General features: G+C 37.7%; 1 protein-coding gene across 1 annotated transcript in view; it reads right to left on the reverse strand.

Moving 5' to 3' along the window:
* The window catches only part of LOC145668954 (adenylate cyclase type 5), a gene marked incomplete in the record, with an annotated part of 459,372 nt that extends 439,799 nt beyond the window's left edge, over positions 1–19,573 (reverse strand). Inside the window, 1 exon segment of the mRNA XM_081737245.1 lies at positions 19,509–19,573.
* Between the last annotated feature and the right edge of the window lie 876 nt (positions 19,574–20,449).

The raw sequence follows: 20,449 nt of genomic DNA on the forward strand, positions 1-20,449 counted from the left end.
TTCAAATAGATAAAAGATAATCGAAATGTGGAACAAGAGCGCCCTAGACAACATTATTTTACATGAGAAACCGTTATCACGACTCACTTATCTCCTTTCGATTTCGAGCCATTTTAAAAATCGGCATTTATTTTCGCGTTTCTAAACGGCTGAAAACGGAAAGCCACTAGGTGACTTGTGATAACGGTACCTCACGCAAAATAATATTGTCTAGGGCGTTCTTGTTCCATATTTCAATTATCTTTTATCTATTTGAAGATATCACATAATTACTGTAAAATTAACGGTATTTTAATTTCACGGGATGAAGACTCTTAACGTATTGATTTAAAGTTTCGTACGTAAGTTAAGAACCAAATGTTTGCACACCATAATAAACCTATTTCACACTCTTGTATTCCAGATCAAGGCCTCTCACCATACCAAACTTAATTGAGATTGATGAGTTCGGTTCATATTTCGGGAAAACGTAAAGCAAAACTTGATTCTCATATCTCGGGAAGAAGAACTCGACACAGTATACCTAGGTAGTATTCCACACACACACACACTTACCTATATTACAAAATTGAAAGTGACTATGTTTGTGACTCTTAATCTCTTGAACCACCCGACTGATCTCGATCTTAATTTTCAATATAGATCAAGTTCGGACCCGAGAGTGTTTTTATCATTTCACTTTGACGGGGAAACTTAGGGTTGCGGGAGGAGAGGGAGTTAAAAAAAAGAAATAAAGCTTAATGATTCTTCAACCAAACGACCGATCTCGATCAAATTTTCAACATAGATGAGGTCCATGCCTGGATGTTTCCTATCATTTCGCTTTGACGGAGCGACGTAGGGGAGCGGAAGAAGAAGATATACAAAAATCAATCAATACATAAAAATAAAATTGACTATATTGGTAAGTGAATAACTCTTGAACTACCCGATCGATCTCAACATACATGAGGTCCAAACCTTATTCACTTTGACGGTAGATCTTAGGGAAGAGGGAGGGGAGGAGGGGAAATATATGAAAATGGACAAAACTTAACTCTTGAACCACCCCCGACCAATCTCGATCAAACTTTCAACACAGCTAACGTTCAGGCTGGGATATTTTCCTCATTTCAATTTTACGGTGCAACGTAAGGGAGGGTAAGGAAAATGAAATGAAATGAAATCTTTGAGTTTTACGTCCCGCGGATATGCCGGTTAGGCTAAAGGAGACGGTGATGATGAGTAATGAATGAAATGGTGGAATGAAGAAAGTGGGAGGAAACGGGACAACCCCGAGAAAACCCACGCACACGGTGTTTGTCCACCACAAAGTTCACTTGGCGGGGGCAGGGATCGAACCCGGGACCCCAAGCACCAGAGGTGAACGCTCTACCACTGAGCCACAGGGAGGGGAAGGAAGAGAAAATGTTTAAAAAATTAAAATAAAAATGACTATCTTTGTGACTTCATCACTCTTAAACTACCTGACCGATCTTAATAAAATTTTCAACATAGATGAGGTTCAGATCTGGGATGGTTTTGTCATATCACTGACGATAGGGAGGGGGATATATATGAATTGTGCTTCCATCTTCCGAGTTCTTTTAAACTAAATTTATATGTTTGTGGCCAATCATTTCGACAATGAGATCTCGGAAACTACAGGCTCTAGAAAGATGACGTTTTCACTGATAGATTGGAAATTTTGCGTAGATTGTCCAGTTCTAATTGAATATTTTAAAAACATGGCCGTTATTTCTTTATTACATTTTTTAGGGTACGCATGGAAGCGTTGAAATTTAAAAAAAAGAAGTAAAGCATCATATCCTATGTGTTATACATTCCAACACCACGCTGTTGTATATAGGGGTTGCATATGTCTCAGGCGTTTATTTCATGGCCAAATAATAATGACAAAGGAACGATAACCATTTCTCCAGTTTAACCAGTAAGATGAATCTTTATTTTTGGAGTGATTTGCCCAATGAACGCCATATATAACTGCGATCATAATTAATTGCGTATGTAATGTATTTGCTTATTACATACTGCATGGAAGAAGAAAGAAAACACTGGTCATGCATGAATTAGAAACTCCAACCGGAAGTAGGCTCAAATCTTGCAAACGGTGCGAAATATTGAGATCCCCATTATGATACGCCTTGCCGATTTTTTAAAAAAAATCAAGACTTTTTTCACTTGTGTCTTTAAAGGGACATGTACAGATGTGAGGAATGAGAAGGATATTTATCCTCATATGCGAATAATGCGCTGTGTAGAGAGCGCAGGTTCAGCTAGTGTATATATATATATATATATATATATATATATATATATATATATATATATATATATATATATATAATAAACAAAACTTAATAACTCTTGAACCATTCAACCGATCTCAATCAAATTTTCAACACAGATGACGCTCGGGCCTGGGGTATTTTTATCATTTAACTTTGATGGTGCAACGTTGGGGAGGGGGAGATGATATATGTATATGTTAAAAAATAAAAATGAAAGTGACTGTCCTTGTGTCTTCATCATTCTAGAACCACCCGACCCATCTTGATCAAAGTTTCAACATAGATGATGTTCGAGCCTGTGATGGTATTTATCTATTCAGTTTGACTTTGGGATCTACAGGAAGGAGAGGGGGTAGTTAAAAAATAAATAAAATTTAATAACTCTTGAACCAAATGATCAATCACGACCAAATTTTTAACATAGATGAGGTTTGGGCCTGAGATGTTTTTTTTTTTTAAATCATTTCACTTTGACGGTAAAGCTGAGGGGAGAGGGAGGAGAGGGGGAGGTATACATAAAAAATAAATAAAACTTAATAACTCTTGAACCACCGGATTGATCTCGATCAAATTTTCAACCTAGATGAACTTCGAACCTGAGATTGTTTTTTGTCATATCACTTTGACGATGTAACTTAAGAAAGGGGGAAGTGAGAGACATTTAAAAATGATGGAAAATGACCGATATTAGTGTCGCATTTATGATTTTTGTGGTCGCTGAGATGAACAGTGGCACTTTCGATGCTGTTTAAATCCAAATTCAGTCCGGCAGCTTGGGGAAAGTATAAAAATGGTCTAAAATGACCGTTATTAGTGCTGAATCTATATAGATTCTGAGATCGCTGAGAAGAACAGTGGCACTTCTGATGAAGTTAAATCCTAGTTCAGGCCCGCAACTTAGGAAAAGGAGGGGAAGATATATAAAAATGATCGAAATGACCAATATCAGTATCGAATTCATAGTTTTCGGGGTCGCTGAGACGAACAGTGAGACTCCCGATGCCGACCCCTTCAACATGCGGAGGAGAGGGGAGGGGGATATATAAAAACCACGGAAAATGACCGATATCAGAGAGCGCTTTAGTAATAGTAAAAAGTGACTGACTAACGGAACATATTGCTATTTTTCTTATTTTAACCAAGCGAAGTGAGGAATTGATCCTAGTATATTGTAATATATCGTAGAGACAGTGCACGAGTGTTATTTTCCCTCACCTTTTTATTATGAAAAGTTCTATGTAAAGTATGTGTACACCCTATTAGAAATAAGTAGATGTATCTAACAATAATTATTTTTCTATGAGTTTGGATCTCCTGCCCAGAGCAACGCAAAGTCTTGCGGTTGGTGGATAGGAGTCTCCTGCCCAGTGCAGCTCGTAGACGGAAAGGAACCTCCTGCCCAGAATAGTGCGGAAGTGGGATGGTGTCTCCTGCCCAGTGCAACGCGGAGACGAATAGGAACCTCTTGCTAAAAGCAGTACAGAGGTAGGTTAATATCTCCTCCCAGTGCAACGTGGAGATTGGTAAAGTTAGAGAGCCTCTGCCACCCAGAACAGTTTGGAGAGAAAAGTAGGAAGTGATCAGCTGGAGCTGATATCTTCTCCCTTTTGATATGCTCTTTTATAGCTGACTTTGGAGGCGGAGACTGTGAAGGGGTTCCGTGACTCTTCGTGTCCTCATCGTAGTTCTTCGTAGATGCCATCTATCGGCTGCTTGTGATCATTGTGGAGAAGCACTTAGTGTTGTCTGTAAACATAAGAGGATATCGCAATATAGATCTACCATCATGCCAGTTTAATTCCAATCGGATGAGTTTAGGTTTTATGGATGGGTTTTATTTTTAGGTAGAAAATATAGCTCGAAATTTGACCACTCGTAAGGTGGGAACCAAAAATCTTCGCAATATATTGTTTTACACATTTATACAGAGTGTTTCAAAACAATACCGACAACGTTTGGGAGATGATTCCTGACACCAAGATAAGACAAAAAGTATAGACCAAGCTGGGTGTACAAATGCTTCCCTTCGGAGTTATAGACTACCGAAAACATGAAAAAAATAAACTTTAAAGGTCCATAGATCCAGAACTATGGGAACTACTGTAGTCGGATCAAGATTTTACTTAGTAACTAGTATGTGCCATATCCAAATATCCAAGTTTTACAATCCTGTGGTACTTGTGCAACAATTTTTATAGACGAAGTTGGTGAGTACTTCAAGTTATATCCCCGTAGCCGCACTCCCTCTATAAAAATTGTTGCGTCAGTATCTTAGGATTCTGAAACATGGATTTTTGGATAGGGCACGCATTAGTTCCTAAGTGAAATCTTGATCCGACTCGGTAGGTTCCATAGTTTTGGAGATATGGACCTTTAAAATTCATTTTTGGGGTTTTCGGCGGCCTATAATTCCGACAGGAAGCATTTGTGCACCCAGGTTGGTCTATACCTTTTGTCGTATAGAAAAAAATATCCCTCCCAATCACTTCCCAAACGCCGTTGTGTTGTTTTGAATCACCCTGTATAACAGATCAAGGTCTATCGTTACGTGCACTTTGATCCTGATCGGATGAGTTCGGGTACGATTTATTGATTTCGAAAATAAGACTCAAAAAATTTCACCGCAAGTAACTGGAGAACTGAAAGCACTGCACAACAAGATATTTCATCACAAGCGTCCATCGCTATGCGGAATTTGATATTAATCAGCAACATCGTATCAGTGAGTGTTCTCGGGGTACTCCCGTTTCCTCCCACAATCACACATTCCACCAATTCTTCCATCATCATTCATTTGCCTTAATCATCGTCTCCCATAGCTTAAGGGTAAGGACATGCCGAAGATACCTCGCGATCGAGGTCGAGGTTTAAGTCGCGGTCGCTATCTCAATATCTAGGTCGCGATGGATGAAGGGCGCACATAGCGAGGAGGTAGCATCCCCGCTGTTAAGTTCTCACTTTAAGGAGAAACATTGCTGTGACGCATGTGAAATTATTCCGTCAGTGCATAAAAATCACTGCGAAATCACATTTTGAAATTCAAAGAACCCGTTTATAAATAGCGATGGACGCGAGACGGGATATGAGAAATACCAGTCTCGTCTCTTGTTTCGCAAAAATATTTGAGTTTCATCTTTTGTTCATCTCTATCAATATTCTAAATCAAAGACTTTTACCTTTTATTCAATTTTCTGTGAAGAAAATACCCTCTTTCAGCATTCAGGCGAGAAATCGTTTCCCAGTAAAATTTAATAAATAAATAAATAAATAAATCAGGTATGTCTTCAGGTTTCAAAGTGGAGAGGGTATTAACTGCAGCAAATGAAGTTTCGGCAGTGCAATTCCATTATTCGACGTTTCTTCCCTATGGATACGTGCCTGTCTTTACAGGTATTTCTTTACCTTATATCAATAACGAATTTAGAAAAAAAAGATTATATAAGAAATCTTTTTATTAATCTCGGAATAGGGGGGACATGGAGTTTTTAAGCACAGATATGATTAACAATAGCTTCTTTTTTTTCCTTTAAAAAATCGGCAATTTACGGACTTAAGCCCAAAAGCCCCCTCCCTGTAACAGCCTCTGCCTTATATAATAATAAAGTACAGTATAATTCTTAAATAAATATGAATAACTTATCCGACATTCCCATTTCAGTTGGTATTTTCTTCCATTCTCTATTTAAAATGTGCCTATTATGGTGTTTGTGTTTCTTATTCCATATTGCTGGAACATTCCTCATTAGTTCTATTAATATGTCTTTCATAATCAAATATAATAGTGCAGCAAAACCTCTCGAGCATAGACACACACAATCCTCTGCAGACGAAATTCTAAACAAATGAAGACTTTATTCCGTGCAGCACTTCAGGGAGAGCCAATGAGAACACGAGCCACAGCGATGCTTCCGCTGAACATCGATGTAAAAACAAACTCAATTGATCATCATCGCGACCACTAATTCACCCTCGCGGTCGACCTCTAGGTCGCGTTGTAGCGTACATCTTTGACATGCGCTTACTCATTTGAATACATGGGTTTGTGCCAGTATCGAGAGTGCGACTGCGACTTTAAACCTCGACCTCGATCGCGAGGTATCTTCGGCATGTCCCTACCCTAAGAGGTCAAATCGTAGGACGTTAAACGGAAGGATTTCATTTCATTTATTCTGCTGTAATAGTTTATTTACATAGAGTACTGCACTATATGAAAAGTATACAACAGAGACACACATACTTGACGTACTCTCATAAACACACAAATTACTCCATGAACAGTTTCCTCAATGTGATCAATTATTTTTTAAAAAATATAAGCAATTATCAATAATTAATTCCTTTACATCTACCGTATATAACGAATCTTATCCGATGACATGTTTAATAGTATCGTCTTTGATTTCTGCTTTCGATTTGCCAATTAAAATATGACAGAAACTTCATCATTTTCTCCACTACAGTACTTTGAGGCGCAATTAATAAGGTATCAAACAGTCTATTATTATCCATTGATTAGCTTATAAGTAGAATGAAACTAGAACTCAATATAGATTAAATCCTTGTTAATTGTATACAGTGCTTTAACTCTCTAATTAGTAGTTTTGATTAGCTTTCAGAATACGTGTGTGTGCGAGGGATTGGTAGGTTACACCACTGAAGTTTATTGTCAACAGACCTTATTATGAACATGACTTTAATTAGGTCTGAGATTACGTGGTAATATCGGTTAATTATCCAAGAGAATTATGTAGTATATCAAATGCAGACAGTTCGTCGGTTTTGAGATTTATCATGGGAAAGATTTTTTTTTTTTCTTACAGAACCTTGTCAATTTATGTATAAATAGCTAACTAGCTGTATCAGGATCAATGTTCAATTGTTGACAATGGAAGAACTTAAGAGATCTAAACTCTGGGAAACATAATAGAAATCCTGTTCTTCAACTCTAAACTTGAGGTTGTTTAAATATTAAAGTTGAAGTTTTTGTATAGTTGATGAAGTTTGTGTCCTTCTTCAACATTGAGGCCATATGAGACATGGACCTACAAGAATTTAAGATTAAATACAAACCATCATAATGTGTTCAATGCGATTCCATCGGGTATCGAGTCCGGGACCACTTGCCAAGGGTGCCGATTTCTCTATAAATTTGGAGGGGCCCATTTAGATGCAGAAGGTATATAGGCCTATATGAGGATTTTAAGACAAATTGCATTCAAATTATGCCAAATATTGTATATTCATACATACAATAGGGGGCCTACATGAGCTTGGAGGCCCACATGAGCTTTGGGAGGGCCCGGGTCCCCCAGCCCCCAGGATTGGCGCCCTTGCCACTTGCCCCTTTAACCAAAGGCGCATGTGCTAACCACTAGACCAGCGTTTCCCAACCTTTTTCAACTTGCGGCACACTACAGGTGTAACTTGAATTCTCGCGCCACACTCATATAGATATTATTATTATTATTATTATTATTATTATTATTATTATTATTATTATTATTATTATTATTATTATTATTATTATTATTATTATTATTATTATTATTATTATTATTTGTAAATATAAAATACCGTGGTAATTTTTTCTGTGATTACTGATATCCTTTTCACAGAGAAGAAAGCTCGATCACTTGTTTTCCTCCGTGGTAAATCATTATCCTTATTTTTCATTCTAATTTAAAAATAGAAAACAATTACAATGAAGTATAGCACTCAGGTAAATACGCTTTCTTTTTCGAAAACTGTATCCAAACTTTCATTCTTGATCTTAAGATCATTAAAGAACAAAGAAACAAATCTCTTGTACTTTTAAAACACAAATGTAGGTCATTTATATCCACGTTTGCTTTGTCGAAAGGATATGATATTTTAAAATTTCAAGTTACGAAATAATCTGCAACAATAAAGAAGCAATAATGGTGATAACAATGATAAAAAATAATTTTCTAACATTAAAAATGTACAGAACAGTAACACGGTATGAAACTTAAAATTGTAGATTCATAGTAGAGGTTCATAGTAATGTGAAACACAGATATACATTTTTCCTCATAAATATAATGGAAGACTCAATGTCTTGCAATTTGATTGTAATAGAATTGATAATTTTGTTTCGATTTTCTCGCGGCACACCAGTGTGCCGCGGCACACCGGTTGGGAAACGCTGCACTACACCATTAGGGAAGAGGATACTTTCACCTTTTAAAAATATTTATTACATAATTAAGGCATCGTTAATCCGGACCACGATAAGCTGAACTTTGCTTAATCTAGATAGGAAAAAAAAAGGTAGAACACAAAGTTTTAAATCTGGGTAGAAGTCAATAATCGTATTTACCCCCCTGTATTCCAGTGGCATCCATTTGGATAGAATACTCCATTGCAAACTACCAGTGACATCCATAGGGATGTCATGAAAACGTATCCTTTATTAAGGGTCGTATTACTCCTGGAGATGATGAAATTTTTTAGTGGATGCAGGGCACGAGTTAGTTCTACTATTTCTCATTAGGTGACAGCACATTACTGACAGAAAAGCAAAAAGAAAACGTTTTGTCTTTGTAGATGCCAGGGCTAAGGAAGCACTCAATTACGACATACTTGTGTTTGTTTTGACGACAAACAATTGGTGACTTCGAAATCGTACGTTGAGATCGGAAAAAAGAGAAAAAGGAAAAAAAAGAGAAAAAACTTGTTTTGGATCTCCGGTCAGTGTTGCCAACCTAAAGCAGCATAAAATCCCTTCAGAATATCAAAACTTCCTTTTTTCTGTCCAAATGTTCCACAATGCAAATAATTGTTTTTATCAGTAATGTAAATGCTCTCCCCGCACGTGCACAATAACTATGCCTTACATAACGGTCTAGATAGTCTTTTAAATGTAAATGAAAACCTGATATTACTGCACGCACATAGGAAAGTGACACTTAGAACGCAAAGGGTTAGCTCACAGCCCTGGAAATAAAAGGACTTAACCGAAGTTGAACTACTGCCTTTATCAAGTCTCAACCAAGATTGCACCAAGAGATGCCTTTATTTTGTCGCTTCTTGAGCTGGAATCTCTGTTACTTCCAAATCAGAAAGTTATTATTGAATTTGTATTACGGGCTAAGGTAGGATTATAAATTCAGAAATATTCATAGCAGTTAATGCATTCAAGTCTAGTTGAAACGATTAAAAATTACGAGATTAAGGGCATATACATAGAACTAATTAAAGGAGGAGATTGGAGAAACATGGGATAACTCCAACAATCACAGGACCAGTTGATGTTCATCACAGATGTATGTCCTCAGATTGAACCACTAAATCACAATCTGAAACAAAGCATTGGCCAATGTCTGGTAAGTGTATCAATTCCCAACACAACACTGGCTTATTCAACAACAGATAGTATTCAAGTAGCTCCCATTCATCACAAAAATTTGTGTCAACCTCAAATATTCTCTACCTCTATCAAAAATATGAAGTCACGCATACAAGACACGCACACTTCACGACAAAGTATTTCTAAAGTAGTAAAAATGAAAGAGGTAGATTTCGATTCTCATTGTAAAAGTACAGTAGTTTCGAAATTATGGAGTTTCAATATTGAAACCAAAAGCAGTAGATTTATCAAACCTAATTTCAATACACAAATTTGGTTAGATTTGGAACCTGTTTTGGGGTCGCCGAATTCATATCAAAAACATGTATCTTGATTAGGAAATAATTTAAACCGGGAACCAAACACGTGAATATTTTAGTTTACGTAGTGGACATAATTAATCCAGTAGAGAAATCTAATGCAGTGAAGTTTTGTGTCAGTATTTTCAGTTGTTTTTTTCAGGTACCAAGTCTGAATGAGTCAACAAGTCCGTTCCAGTCAAACCGGGTTCGAGAAGTGACACCAAAGGCTTACGTGATCCGAGAAAAGTATTATAGTGACCGCAAGGACACATGAAGCGTGGGCGCTACACGAATAATAGAACTGCTTTCCGTCACGTGAGGTGCATCGGAAGAATTCGGTACAATTCGTGGAGCTACGGGCCTTCCGAACGCACACTTGAGAAAAAAGTGAAACAGCAAAAGTACACCACCAACGTTGACAACTTTGAAGACATGGCAAACGAAAGACAAAAATATAGCATTTAAGGAACTATAGAACGAACACTAACAGTTATTCGAATTAAATGGTTACAATAATAATAGCAAACATATTAAATAATAACAACAATAATAACAATAAAACCAAACTTAGCGAAATCAGACAACTCTGTAACCTGAGAGGATGTTGTCTGTATATAGAGAGAAACGACACTGGCAAAACTTCATAGGTAGGAGTTGACGACCGGAACATACCCTTGCATTCTATTGGGTGGTGAAATTGATAAATCTAAGTCAAGCTTCACGACTCCTCGCGATCACTATAGTTAGTATAAGTTCCATAGGAAAACTTTTTTTCTGCGACGATGAACCTTCAGTCCTCACATGTAATAGATTTTGTCCAAATGATCAAGATTGCATCAAGAGATGTCTTTAGTGTGTCGCTTCTTGAGCTGGAATCTCTGTTCCTTCCAAGTCTTTTGAGAGATATTTATGCTCCCTTTATGCTCCTTTTAACATCGATTTTCTCACTTTCCTTTCTCCTGTTCTCAAGTAATGCAAAGGGAGCCGATCTAAGAGAGGAAGCAGTTTGTCTGGTAATTTGTAAGAGACTCCTTTGGGACGAAGCAAACGCTAATTACAGAGACGAGATGAGAGGGTCTGCATCTTCATCCTTCATTTAACACAAGAATAAATCTGAACGCTAAGGAAGTGGTACGCATTTAACTTTGTTCAAATATCTGTTGCACAAACAAATAGGCAAATACGTTATACTATCTAACGTATAATGCACCATATTATTCCAGAAAGTGCTTATGGGACAGTTATGATACAAACATCAAAACTTACACAAATTTCCTTAGGGATGTTTGGGGTGAAAATTTGAAGAAAGCTGAAATATAGAAGAAAAACATTGAATACACAAGTTTAATTATTGCAGCACTCAGTGGAGTATTTACGGAGTATTTACGATTTTTGCGGGGGAGGGGGGGGGCTTTGCTAACTTTATTCCTGGAAACGTAAAAATTCTGCAAGATATTTCATTTACTTTAAAATAGTAAATAAAATTTTGTGTGGGAGGCTTAAGCTCGGAAGACTCTCTTAAATACGCCACTGACAGCACTTAAACTTGATTGCCATATTCGAGCCTGCTTGGCTGCCTTGCTTCCTGGACAGGTTCGAGTGATCAAGATGAGCACAACAAAAATTCCAGATACTGACAAGTGAGGTTCCGCGTCCCTCGTTAAAAAAAATAATTAAACAAAGTGACTATAGAAACTCTATAACTCGAAGTTTTACTTGTTAAACCTTTAGAACTCGAAGTTTTGAAAGTAACTTAAGAGGCCTCATCCCAGCGAAATTAAAATACCGCTAATTTTACAGTAATTAGTTGATATCTTCAAATATATACAAGATAATCGAAATGTGGAACAAGAGCGCCCTAGACAATATCATTTTACATGGGATACCGTTATCATGACTCACTTATCTGCTTTTGATTTCGAGCCATTTTGAAAATCGGCATTTATTTTCGCGTTTCTAAACATCTGAAAACGGAAGGCCACTAGGTGACTTGTGATAACGGTACCTCACGCAAAATAATATTGTCTAGGGCGCTCTTGTTCCACATTTCAACCATCATTTATCTATTCGAAGATATCACATAATTACTGTAAAATTAACGGCATTTTAATTTCGCCGGGAAGAGGCCTCTTAAATTAAATGAGATGACTAGTAAAAATAAAATATTGTGCATGTATTGTTTTGGAGGGAGGCGTTCATGTCTAGGCGTGAGTAAAACACACAATTACAGTACACATTAGCAACGATGACAGGACTAGCAAACAATGACAATTACGTAAAACCAGAGAGCATAGCTTCGAGTTATCGAGATCAAATCAAGAGAAATTCGAATTATAGAAGTAGACTTCGATTTATAAAGGTTTGCACGCAGTGGCGGATCTAGAAGCTACAAACTGGGGGGACAGCGAGAACTCAGGCTATGATAGGTATATCATGAGTTTACTATAAACTTTCAAAAAATATATAAATAATAGCATGAATTATTTTTGTCACTCAGAAAACTGGTCATACTAGAACCCCCTTTCCCCAGCCCCGGTCTAGATCAGCTTCTGTTCACAGATAAGAAACATCGAGTTACCGAGGTTTTTAAATGATTATGAAACTCTTAAAATTCGACTTATCGAGATTGTAATCTTTAAGCATTCAACTTGTAGAGGTTGTTTTAACATTGAGTATTATGAAGAGTTCACGGGAATGTGAAAAAATTCGAGTTAGCAAGAAATTCGAGTTATAGAAGTCTAAGTATATTAAACTCCCATGAAGCTTTCTCGTATATGCTTCCATATTTAGCTATTGATTTCTTATGTGTGTTCATATTTGAAGATAGTGGCTATCTCTTCCAATAACTTGTAGCTATCAATAACATATACGTAGCTGATAGCAAACCTTTATTTCGATTGACTTCTACCAGATGTTCCACAACGTTATTGATCCTACACATTGTAATGGACTGTATGTTATCTGAAAAATGAAAAAAAAAAAAAAAACACTTTTAATTTTACCATTGACGCAACTGCAGTTAGCAGAAATCTCAAAAGCGTCTTTTATAAAACTATCTTTTCCTCTAACCAGGTAAGCCTCCTTCCCCCATTAAAAAAGATAAGTCACCATATTGTAAAATTCTCCTAAAGCAGGTAGAAGATAGGGGAATTACTCACAGGAATCGTTTTCTCCCACAAATAGTTTTATAAAACTTCTTGATATAAAATAGTATAATACAATTCCACTATATAAATTAGGGATGGGCAAAACCGGTTTTTATAAAAACCGAAAACCGGTTTCTATAAAAACCGAAACCCGAAAACCGACATTTCGGTTTTCTCCGAAACCGGTTCGATTTTTCTTCAAAACCGGTTTCGGTTGTCTCCAAAACCGGTTTAGTTTTCTCCCAAACCGGTTCGGTTTTCACCGAAACTGGTTTCGGTGAAAACTTTTCGAAAACACACAAAACTATTTCTGTGGAAATGGATTCGGTTTCCGGAGAACAACGAAACACCATTTTGGTCAGAAATAGAACAAATTAAAAAAACGGAATCGGTTTTGAAGAAAACCGAAACCGGATCAATGAAAAACCGAAACGGTTTTGGAGAAAACCGATAACCGGTTTCTGAGAAAACCAAACCGGTTTTGAAGAAAACCGAAACCGGTTTTCGTTTTTTGAAAATTTTCAAAAACCAGTTTCGGTTTTTCTAAAACCGAAAATTGAAAAACCGGTTTTTATGCCCACCACTAATATAAATACAAAGTTCACTAATAATTAGGATACGGTAGTGCCCCAAGGCTCAAGCAGCTAAGGGAAGGTTTCCTCACAAAGATCCGCTGCAAGTTGAGAGAGGTGGGATCGGATTCCTGATGATCCACTGAAAGCAAAGGGGAGTTGGAGTCCCGCAAAGCTCCACAGCAAGCTAAGCGGGAAAAGGAGAACCATGGAGTCCACAGCAACTTGGGTGATTTATGGCTAGGAATTTCTCAAACCTCTACTGCAAGCTAAGAGAAAGTTAGGTTCCCGAAAGAGCTCCGCTGCAAGCTAAGTGGGACAGGGAAACCTCAGAGCTCCACTGCAAGCTAGAAGGCTTGGGTTAAGCTAAGATTCACTCAAACCTCCACTCTAAGCTAAGAGAAAGTTAAGTTCCCGAAAGAGCTCCGCTGCAAGCTACAAGGCTTGGGTTAAGCTAAGATTCACTCAAACCTCCACTCTAAGCTAAGAGAAAGTTAAGTTCCCGAAAGAGCTCCGCTGCAAGCTAAGTGAGACAGGAAAACCTCAGAGCTCCACTGCAAGCTAGAAGGCTTGGGTTAAGCTAAGATTCACTCAAAGCTCCACTGCAAGCTAAGTGAGACAGAAAAACCTCAGAGCTCCACTGCAAGCTACAAGACTTGGGTTAAGCTAAGATTCACTCAAACCTCCACTGCAAGCTAAGAGAAAGTTAAGTTCCCGAAAGAGCTCCGCTGCAAGCTAAGTGGGACAGGGAAACCTCAGAGCTCCACTGCAAGCTAGAAGGCTTGGGTTAAGCTAAGATTCACTCAAAGCTCCACTGCAAGCTAAGTGAGACAGAAAAACCTCAGAGCTCCACTGCAAGCTGCAAGGCTTGGGTTAAGCTAAGATTCACTCAAACCTCCACTGTAAGCTAAGAGAAAGTTAAGTTCCCGAAAGAGCTCCGCTGCAAGCTAAGTGAGACAGGAAAACCTCAGAGCTCCACTGCAAGCTAGAAGGCTTAGGTTAAGCTAAGATTCACTCAAAGCTCCACTGCAAGCTAAGTGAGACAGGAAAACCTCAGAGTTCCACTACAAGCTAGAAGGCTTGGGTTAAGCTAAGATTCATTCAAAGCTCCACTGCAAGCTAAGTGAGACAGGAAAACCTCAGAGCTCCACTGCAAGCTAGAAGGCTTGGGTTAAGCTAAGATTCACTCAAAGCTCCACTGCAAGCTAGAAGGCTTGGGTTAAGCTAAGATTCACTCAAAGCTCCACTGCAAGCTATGTGAGACAGGAAAACTTCAGAGCTCCACTGCAAGCTACAAGGCTTGGGTTAAGCTAAGATTCACTCAAACCTCCACTGCAAGCTAGAAGGCTTGGGTTAAGCTAAGATTCTCTCAAAGCTCCACTGCAAGCTAGAAGGCTTGGGTTAAGCTAAGATTCACTCAAAGCTCCACTGCAAGCTATGTGAGACAGGAAAACTTCAGAGCTCCACTGCAAGCTACAAGGCTTGGGTTAAGCTAAGATTCACTCAAACCTCCACTCTAAGCTAAGAGAAAGTTAAGTTCCCGAAAGAGCTCCGCTGCAAGCTAAGTGAGACAGGAAAACCTCAGAGCTCCACTGCAAGCTAGAAGGCTTGGGTTAAGCTAAGATTCACTCAAAGCTCCACTGCAAGCTAAGTGAGACAGGAAAACCTCAGAGTTCCACTACAAGCTAGAAGGCTTGGGTTAAGCTAAGATTCACTCAAAGCTCCACTGCAAGCTAAGTGAGACAGGAAAACCTCAGAGCTCCACTGCAAGCTAGAAGGCTTGGGTTAAGCTAAGATTCACTCAAAGCTCCACTGCAAGCTAGAAGGCTTGGGTTAAGCTAAAATTCTCTCAAAGCTCCACTGCAAGCTAGAAGGCTTGGGTTAAGCTAAGATTTACTCAAAGCTCCACTGCAAGCTAAGTGAGACAGGAAAACCTCAGAGCTCCACTGCAAGCTAGAAAGCTTGGGTTAAGCTAAGATTCACTCAAACCTGCACTGTAAGCTAAGAGAAAGTTAAGTTCCCGAAAGAGCTCCGCTGCAAGCTAAGTGAGACAGGAAAACCTCAGAGCTCCGCTGCAAGCTAGAAGGCTCTGGTTAAGCTAAGATTCACTCAAAACTCCACTGTAAGCTAAGAGAAAGTTAAGTTCCCGAAAGAGCTCCGCTGCAAGCTAAGTGAGACAGGAAAACCTCAGAGCTCCGCTGCAAGCTAGAAGGCTCTGGTTAAGCTAAGATTCACTCAAAGCTCCACTGTAAGCTAAGAGAAAGTTAAGTTCCCGAAAGAGCTCCGCTGCAAGCTAAGTGAGACAGGAAAACCTCAGACCTCCACTGCAAGCTAGAAGGCTTGGGTTAAGCTAAGATTCACTCAAAGCTCCACTGCAAGCTAAGAGAGAGAAGTGATCAGATGGAACTGACTGATACTCGTTATAATGATTCTCTGAATTTCATAGCTGCTCCTGTGTAGCAGTGACGCTGGTGCTCCTCTTTCATCACGTGATGACTGGTGGCGCTTACTCCTGTCGTCTGCCTCTAGTAGATGAATGTGGTGTTGTTTATAAACAAAAGCACATGTTGGTTGTTTGTAAATAAAATCATTTGCGGGATACTACAATATACTTAAAAATCAATTTGCTTCATATATCAACTAGTTAAACAATTAATTTCTGCATTCGTGTTTCAGTAAGTCTGTTGTGTTAAATATTGTATGATTGCTGTAATACTATGTAGGGGAATGAGTTCATAATCTAGGGACGTGAACAGCGCGAGTAAGGGAGGCGCAATCTACTGACAAAAATAATCCACAGAGGCACGATGGTTTCGTGGTAGAGCACTTATCTCTCGTTATTAATTTCTTTCATTGATATTGACAGGGACAACAACAAATACGTTACTCATCGTTATTAATTTATTTCAGTGATATTGATTGGTGCTACGACAAAGGCGTTACTCATTATTAATCTATTTCACTGAAATTAACAGGGGCAACAACAAAGACGTTACTCATCGTCATTAATTTATTTCATTGATATTAACTGGGACAACAACAAAGACGATACTCATCGTTATGAATTTATTTCAGTGATATTGGCAAGGGTATCGACAAATACGTTATTCATCGTTATTAATTTATTTAACTGATTGACAGGGGCAACGAGAAAGACGTTACTCTTCCTTATTTATTGATTTTATTTATTTCTTTACTTTCAAATATGAAATATAGCACAAACCGTATCCTTCCCGTGCGAAGAATGGTATTATGATATTACACCTAGTATTAAATAATCCATGCTATGGAGAAGGTTTAGAAATATCGAGTGTTAAGAGTAAATGTTAGCATAATGAGTTCTGAGAGCTTCTAAACTTAGAGGAAGGAATTCTTGGCAAACGGATTATAAATGGAGATGCTCCAATAATCTTAACCTAACATCAATTTCTTGCTAGAAGTTCCGGAAGCATCTAATCTCTAAGCATAAGAGCATAAATGACAAAGCAGGAATCCGTTAACGTTTACCGTCGTATGTCTGGCAAGAAATAAATAGACTTCGTCAGTGGATACGTGAACAATCTTCAACTGCATGTATTATCTGCAGCGGTTGTCAAGGTGGCTCTCTGATTGCGGAAGAAACGGTACGTGCGTCGAATTAATGTGACGTGTCTTTCTATTTATTTGCATATTAAGTAAACGCAAGAAACTTTGGTAATCCTCAAATGCAAGAATACGTTAAGGAGACAACAGTAGCATTAAATATGTTGGAAAACGTAAGCTGCTAATCTTCACCATAAGTTACAAAAGTTTTTATTATTACTATTATTATTATTATTGCTAGTTAAACCTGCGCTGGGTTTCTAATATATGGATGAGTATACATGTCTCTGTACAGACACAAGCGAAGGACGCAAAGACTCACAAACTGTTTAAATAGACAAACTTATAAACGTAGCATTTTAATACAAGGGCTGTCCGAAAAGTAATGTTACCGAGTCTACGGGTATGAAAAACGTTTATGTGGATAATAATAATAATAATAATAATAATAATAATAATAATAATAATAATAATAATAATAATAATAATACGTGTACATTAAAATTCTTTAAAATATTGGCCTCCTGCGTCGATACATCTTTGCCAGCGTGCTTACCAATCTGCAAAAGCATCCTGGAAGGCCTGTTCAGGAAATGCGTTTCAAGCCATTTCACAAGCTGCTTTGTCAATTGTTTCATGGAAGATTTCAAACAGGGAAACAAAGATAATTCTGTGGGAGCCAAGTCGGGAGGGTAGGATGGCTCTGGCAGCGTTGTCATTTTAGATTCGGCCAGGTAACTGTTCACGACGGAAACGAATAGGCTGGTGCGTCGTCATGATGAAGTTTCCAATCGCCGTTGATGTCTGTTTTGATGCGTCGAATCCTTGCTCTTAGAAGCCAGTCTCTTGAGGACTTTTATATAAATATAATCATATAGTACTAGCACAATTACTAAATATTCTGTGCCTCAAGAAATAACAATATTAATCTCCAGAAACACAAAATATTGTCATCAGATCCTACGATTATTAATAATATCACCAACTGAGGCTTATAGGATTGAATTGTTTGTTGTACATCTATTACTCCTCACGATAACTTTTGCACAAAAGAGACTTTTAAATTTCTTTTCGGCAATAGATTGGTAAATCGGTTATTTCGGCAGACTTTGTTATTAGAGTCAATCCGTTAACATTTCAACCGTTGTGACGGTGGTGACTTAAACTCATCCGTTACTTCACATGATAACTCTTCAATGAAACTGAATCCGTTAACATTTCAACCGCTGTGACGGTGGTGACTTAAACTCATCCGTTACTTCACATGATAACTCTTCAATGAAACTGAATCCGTTAACATTTCAACCGCTGTGACGGTGGTGACTTAAACTCATCCGTTACTTCACATGATAACTCTTCAATGAAACTGAATCCGTTAACATTTCAACCGCTGGCGGTGACTTAAACTCATCCGTTACTTCACCTAATAACTCTTCAATGAAACTGAATAGTTTTCAATTGTGTGTTTTGCAATAGATAGGTAGATCGATTATCTCGACCAGGTTGGTTGATTAATTTAATCCGTTAATATCTTAATGAGTAACGGTGACTTTAAAAATAGATATCCACATCCCATTTTCTAGTATTGAAATAAAGGTGGTAGAAGATATACATTGCGCCGTTAGATAGCATCAAACATCCTCCGGCGGTCTAATTATAGCGGATGAAATTGAAACTTGAAATGTTCGATCCTTTCTACTATCTATAATAGTTTATGATTATGCAGTTCAATGGCTAAATGGTTTGAATTACATCTTTTTTTTTTTTTGTATTCTATCTCCGGCGTTCGAAAGATAGATTAAACCTCAAATCAACCAACATTAGTTCCAACTTCCAAAGTTGTTTCCTCTTTGAATAAGGATCACATCTGCATAGCATTAAGCTTATGATTTCAACTATACTACGTGGCAATTGAATTAACCTTTAGCATGGACCAATGACAGCAGGATTCGCTGCTGTCAAACCTCCGTTGAGAAAAGTTAGCTCTCAGCAGGTGAATATTCCCACACGTTGACAATGTTCTCATATCATTACGAACATACAACTTGTCTGCAAAATCGGACTTCCACATTTATTGCATTGGCAACGTTGCAGTAATCGGATTAGTTGACGTGGGAACAGCTCTCAAGGTCAAATATTATCTTGCTTGTAAGACACAATAGTCTAGTTACAACGTCTAGTTAGTCTAGTTAGTCTAGTCTAGTCTACAATAGTCTAGTTAAACGTACAGGGTACGTGATACTTACCGAACGTCGTGGTAAGTCATTTGTGATCTCTCAGAAGTCTTGACTGAAGTTTTTGCTAAGTCCTTCTGTAAGGAAAAGAATAATAATGTGAATTACCTTAGAAAATATTCAGAATTTTTACAATAAATATCATACAATGGAGGATTCATTATGACCATAAACATTCCCTATCACCTAAGGTCACTTGACATTAATAAAAAAGCTTCTATGACTTCCAGTGTCGCCAGCTAGAGATATAAATCCCACACTGTAGAGATTTTTTTATATATATACATAGAGAAATTGAGGGAAAATTCTATCCAAGCACCAGAAATGAATGATTTTTTCTGATTATTCTGTATTTGAAGAATGTAACTGACTTCAAACTCTCTGGGAATTGAAACTTCCTACAGGCCCATGGACCTAAGACCGTAGCTTGAAGAAGTTACAAAGAAACTAATACCGTATGTGCTGTATCCAAATATCTATGTTTCAGAATCTTTCGTACAGGCGAAACGAGCGCTCAGTTAGTACTTGAAGGTAACTTTCTGTAAACAATCGTTTCTCTGGTACCGGAAGATTGTACAACATAAATATTTAGATAGAGTGCATACTAGTTTCTGAGTAGTTGTTTGAATCGCTTGCGATAAATTCCATATTTCTAATCCACAGTGTTTCAGAAAGTGATAGTCCCCAATTTTGGCAGTTTATAAGAATGAAAGGAGGCGTTCTCGGTTTATGTTTGTTCGGACATTTTTTTCTGTCGTTTGATATAATAAATAACCTCCTGGAGTTTTGTCATCGAATTTCTAAACATACTGTATATGTCATCTTTGGAAAACTTTTCCATTAAACAGGTGTTTCAAAATGAATATCAGGTTTTAATTCTTTGTAGTATTTATTACATTTAACGTACAATTATAATTAATACATGAAATGAAAGAGAAACTCAAACAGTTTTT

This window comes from Thermobia domestica, chromosome 13, assembly GCF_964235325.1.
Source record: "Thermobia domestica chromosome 13, izTheDome1.hap1.1, whole genome shotgun sequence".
Classification (NCBI taxonomy): domain Eukaryota; kingdom Metazoa; phylum Arthropoda; class Insecta; order Zygentoma; family Lepismatidae; genus Thermobia; species Thermobia domestica.